Source organism: Triticum urartu, chromosome 1A (genome assembly GCF_056163025.1).
Source record: "Triticum urartu cultivar PI428250 chromosome 1A, HENAU_Tu73, whole genome shotgun sequence".
Taxonomy (NCBI): Eukaryota; Viridiplantae; Streptophyta; class Magnoliopsida; order Poales; family Poaceae; genus Triticum; species Triticum urartu.
Genome location: NC_141873.1, coordinates 585384189 through 585390238, shown reverse-complemented (window position 1 = coordinate 585390238; position 6050 = coordinate 585384189). Strand labels below are relative to the sequence as shown.

The 6050-nt window shown below is 46.2% G+C and overlaps 1 pseudogene; it reads right to left on the bottom strand.

Moving 5' to 3' along the window:
* Positions 1-4627: 4627 nt before the first annotated feature.
* LOC125540550 (protein STRICTOSIDINE SYNTHASE-LIKE 3-like) lies at positions 4628-5796 on the bottom strand (annotated as a pseudogene).
* Positions 5797-6050: the final 254 nt, after the last annotated feature.

Here is a 6050-nt window from a genome sequence, read left to right as displayed (position 1 = left end):
CCACCACGCCGTCGTGCTGCTGTTGGAGCTCTCTTCCTCAACCTCTCCCTTCTCCTTGCTGGATCAAGGCACGGGAGATGTCTCCGCTCCGTACGTGTGTTGAACGCGGAGGTGCCATCCGTTCGGCGCTAGGATCATCGGTGATTTGGATCACGTCGAGTACGACTCCATCAACCCCGTTCTCTGAACGCTTCCGCTCGCGATCTACAAGGGTATGTAGATGCACTCCTCTCCCTCTCGTTGCTAGATGACTCCATAGATTGATCTTGGTGATGCGTAGAAAATTTTAAATTTCTGCTACGATCCCCAACATCTTCTTCATTGGGAGTTGATGTCTACTACACAACCTTCTTCTTGTAGACGTTGTTGGGCCTCCAAGTGCAGAGGTTTGTAGGACAGTAGCAAATTTCCCTCAAGTGGATGACCTAAGGTTTCTCAATTCGTAGGAGGCGTAGGATGAAGATGGTCTCTCTCGAGCAACCCTGCAACCAAATAACAAAGAGTCTCTTGTGTCCTCGACACACCCAATACAATGGTAAATTGTATAGGTGCACTAGTTCGGCGAAGAGATGGGGCTACAAGTGGTATATGGATAGTAGATAATAGTTTTTGTAATCTGAAATTATAAAAACAGAAGGTAATTAATGATAAAAGTGAGCGTAAACGGTATTGCAATGCGTTGAAACAAGGCGTAGGGTTCATACTTTCGCTAGTGCAAGTTCCCTCAACAATAAAAGCATACTTGGATCACATAACTATCCCTCAACATGCAACAAAGAGTCACTCCAAAGTCACTAATAGCGGAGAACAAATGAAGAGATTATGGTAGGGTACGGAACCACCTCAAAGTTATTCTTTCCAATCAATCCGTTGGACTATTCCTATAAGTGTCACAAACAGCCCTGGAGTTCGTACTAGAATAACACCTTAAGACACAAATCAACCAAAACCCTAATGTCACCTCAAGTATCGTGGGTATGATTATACGATATGCGTCACACAATCTCAGATTCATCTATTCAACCAACACATAGAACCTCAAAGAGTGCCCCAAAGTTTCTACCAGAGAATGGCGACAAAAACGTGTGCCAAACCCTATGCATAGGTTCATGGGCGGAACCGGCAAGTTGGTCACTAAAACATACATCAAGTGAATTACGTGATATCCCATTGTCACCACAGATACGCACGGCGAGACATGCATCAAGTGTTCTCAAACCTTTAAAGACTCAATCCGATAAGATAACTTCAAAGGGTAAACTCAATCCATTACAAGAGAGTAGAGGGGGAGGAGAAACATAAGATCCAACTATAATAGCAAAGCTCGCGATACATCAAGATCGTGCCAAATCAAGAACACGAGAGAGAGAGAGAGAGAGAGAGAGAGAGAGAGATATCAAACACATAGCTACTGGTACATACCCTCAGCCCTGAGGGAAAACTACTCCCTCCTCGTCATGGAGAGCATCAGGATGATGAAGATGGCCACCAGAGAGGGATTCCCCCTCCGGTAGGGTGCCGGAACGGGTCTAGATTGGCTTTCGGTGGCTACGGAGGCTTCTGGCGGCGGAACTCCCGATCTATTGTGCTCCCCGATCGTTTTAGGGTATATGGAGATATATATAGGCGGAAGAAATACGTCAGGGGGGCCATGAGGGGCCCACGAGGGTGGAGGGCGCGCCCCCCTGCCTCGTGGCTTCCTCGTAGATCCCCTGACGTGCACTCCAAGTCTTCTGGGCTTTTTCTGATCCAAAAATAGGTTCCGTGAAGTTTCAGGTCAATTGGACTCCGTTTGGTTTTCCTTTTCTGCGATATTCTAAAACAAGGTAAAAACAGAAACTGGCACTGGGCTCTGGGTTAATAGGTTAGTCCCAAAAAATGATATAAAAGTGTATAATAAAGCTCATAAACATCCAAAACAGTAGATAATATAGCATGGAGCAATCAAAAATTATAGATACGTTGGAGACGTATCAGGAGCCCTCAAGTACTTTGGTCCATAGATCTTGATAATAGTTGTGCAGAATCATCTCACACACTCTGAGATGAGATCTTCACCAATGCGAACATAGCCATCAATGGCAATGACTATGCATCCAAAAGCAAGAACTCACACGGCTGCTATTATATTCAAAAATGGACTTTCACTTTCTACTCCCGCTGTGTTCCTTCTCGGTGCAAACCAAGCATCATGTCTCTCCATAGGCTTTGCAATGGTGGTAAATCGAGATCGATGCATCCTTTATCGACGCCGAAAAGAGTATGGGGGATAAACTGCATTCAACGTAAAGGAATCCCTGACAAGACCATCATGACCCATGACTTGGTCTTGAGGAAGCAATCATCGACCTATCTGAGAAACACATCATGGCCTCCTAAAATCTTCGTCGGTGGCAACGATGGCACTCGCAAACTCAAAATCATTGTCGTCTTCCTCATACAACGAAGAATCATCGAAGATATTCTTCCACGACCACTTCACCTAAACATGGACAAATTTAATAGTTTATTTGAGACGTTTTATTTGTGAAAGATGAAAAAATGCATAGGGGAATTTTTATAAACACGTTTTGTGCGGCAGTTTTCATACACTACTGCAGAACAGGATACTAGTGGCAGGCGCAAAAAGCCTATTAATGATGAGCTTTGTTGTGATGGGCGTCCTCCATTGACCTCCTGCCACTGCTAGCCCCGCCACTGGTAATGCTTATACCAGTGACGGGCAATAATACACGTCTGCCACTGGAAAATTCCTTACCAGTGGCGGGCATATTTTCACATGCCACTGGTAGCCTCTCCCACGTAAATTAAAATATAATGCGGCAGCGGAAGATTTTGTTGCCATTGCAACGTTTTGCACACAATACATGCATACTACATTGATGCCCATTAGAAATTGCAATATGCTGCAATATTATACTAATACCCGTCCTTACATGCATGCATTTTGCTACCTTATCCACTAGATAGTATCATGACTAAGCATCACATAATTTAGCCATGGAACAGTACATACTAGGTTTAGCCAAAAGGATGTTCGATAGTCAAAAGGGACTATGTCTCAAAAAGTGATTGATAACTACTAACTAGTCCTCTCTTTGGATGTGTAAAATCCCTGCATGTCCATGGTGAAGCACATAGATCAACCTAGCTCCAATTTCCCGGTTGCATTCCCTCGGTATTCACCTCCACCCATTAACTAGGACGCATCCATCTGGTAGGGCTGCAGTCGAGTATGTGTCTCTGAAATTTTTCTTGTCATGGAAGATAAGTGTCATCTCACCATAGCCATCCATCACCTCAGGCACAACACATCTTGGGAGCTTCTATTGCAAGAACACAATAGTAACATATAGTAAGCACTATATTTAATTTATGAAGAGTACATGAAAAAGATGTAACTGGATACAATTCTTACCATGTATTGTTTTGAATGTTGGTCTTGTTAAAGACGTGCATTAGTGGCACATATGGTCCATCAATTTGTATGGAATTGTAAGTGTCCATAAGACACTCAATACCATCAACAAAGGAGATGAGATGATTATTATCCTCCCAAGTAAGAGGGGTGCCAACAGTATAATAAGTGTTGTCAACTATCTTCCGAGTTGTTTTTGGCGCTAGGAAGTAAGCTGTCCAAAAATGTATGTTTAAGAAACTTACAGAGATGAAGCATTGAAATGTTGTTCAAGTCCACCAAGATGTCATCGTGATGAGAATCAGAAAATTTGCTAAAATCGGAGAGGATAATCATCCCTTCCTAAAATTTGTAAGTTTTGGCAATGCCCTCCAATTAGAACAATCAAAAGAGGTTCCTTTTTCGTTATGGATCGTTGTCTTGAAAGAGAAACCCTTTCTGGTATTGAGGTAGGCAGTGGTGGTAGTCCCCTGATCATGCCGACCTTAAGGATCTTTAGGAGGTCGGGCCTTGGAAAACAGGCATGCCCTAAAGTTAAAAAAAAAGGAAGAAAGAACAAATTTACGTTTGTCAAGCAAAACCCTTAATACATGCATACGATGTGGAAAAATACATAAAATATGTATACCGTCATCCATTTGAAGCCCTACAAAAGTGTGAAGTAGAAGCAATCAGTCTCCAATCCAGCATACTCGGCGTCAAGACCCTTAGTGTCGAAACAGTTGGGGCACTCCATAATACTGTGTACGCTCGCCTGAACTTACGTGTGACTTAGAACTTAGAACTTTGAACGCTTGGCGCGGCGCCACCTGGCTTCCTTTTTTCTCGTCCTTTTGAAGATAACTGATTTGTTATTTAAATCTGTTTATTTACTTTGCGTGACTAATTTACAAGGCGATCCTTCACAATATTTTGATGATAGTATGAATACACTGTCCCGATTTGGACAGTTTTTCTCTGCGTTTTGAACATAACTGAGTTTTTATTAAAATCTGTGTATTTATTTTGTGTGACTCATTTAAAAGGCAGTCCTTCACAATGTTTTTTGATGCTTTTTTTGACATCGTGAGGTTTTGATGCTAGTATGAATACGGTGTCCCAATTTGGAAAGCTCCGTACCACGAAAAGGTTTTAAAGATGGATAACAGTAACTATAGTCCAATATAAAAGGAACAGGAAAACCAAAATCCATGTGATATCTGCTCTTCTCTACTTGCGTTTAACAACGCCTACGTGACGAAGCTCCACTGAACCCATGTAGAGTTTGCCATTATCTCTCTTCATGATCTTGGTCAGCCTGACTTTCTTTGGATCTCTCATCTCCTCGATTATCTTCTCATCGGCACCGACCCTCGATACGAGAAGATGGCTATCACGACTAAAGGGCAGCTCATTCTTCTCACAGTGCAACCCCACCCAACAGGGGCGGAGCTAGGACTTGGCCAGGCCCCGGGCCCTAGGCCTGCAATAGTAAGCTACAGTATGTCTACAGGGCCCAAAATGCTACACTGACTAAAGAACGTATTGTGCACGCCCCAGGCCCAGCCCCCCACCCAATAACCTCCCTTGTCCGGCCTCATGTTATCCGGGTAGCCAGGCAGGTCGGCGAAAGGCTCGGATGTGCCTACATTGACCCCTCTGGTCCTGCGCCTTAGCAGCTTGCACAGACCGGTAGACGCAGCCACGAGGTGTGTCCGGTTGGTCGACGCCATTTGGGGACGTTATCCTAGCTTGGAGCACGGTGACATCCAATGTCTGTGGGTCGTACATCATGAGGCGGCCTGTCGAGTCCCCTGTCTTGGTGACCAGCCCATGTTACGACCTCGCGAAGTTCATCGAGCTGTCGGTGAAGTAGACTTGGCCAGTACCTTGGTCGACGCCGACCTCGTTGGTGAAGCGGAGACGAAAACCATCAACCTGGTTGACCAGCACGGTCGCCTCCCCGCCGCCCGGCACTACCCGCATGAGCCCTTTGTCGCGTCGGCCACGTAGAGGTTGCCCGATTTCTGGTTGAACCACAGGCCGAGCGGGCCTGGGCCGCCGCAGTGGCTCTCAGTTTTAGTCTCCGGGCGGAACTTGGACGCCGTGCACGCCTCGCTATCGTAGTCAGGACAGCATAAGTCGTCTCGTCCAGCCCAGTTGGTGTGTGCGTGCTGTCCGAGACGCCCCTGTTGTAGAGGGGGCTAGGGGCCGTGGCACTGGGTGTCAAAGGCGACGCTCTCCGGCCCGCGGAGGAGTTGGCCCGGCAGCGGCAGGTGTTGGCTTCGGAAGGCGTCGAAGCTGGTGGCAGCTGCGGCTATGGAGCCGGGCATGAAGAGAAGGACGAGGATAACCAGGGTGACTGTGGCCTTGAAGAAACGGCTCATGCTGCACCCCATGCTAGTTTAGCTTGCTTCGCTAGCTCTTGGATCGATTTGGGGTTTCTTGGCTAGCACCTGCGCAGCTCTCGGTTGATTGTTGGTCTGGGTCTGATGGATTGCTCGATGGCACTGATCGATCGACAACTACCGGGCGCGTGGGATTCGTACGGTTTGAACGAAGACTGAGTCCGGGTTGAAGCAGAATAAACCATCCTGGTCGTGGTCGCTGAGTTCATCAACCATCGATCGTTGATAGGCGGTGGCAGCAGCCC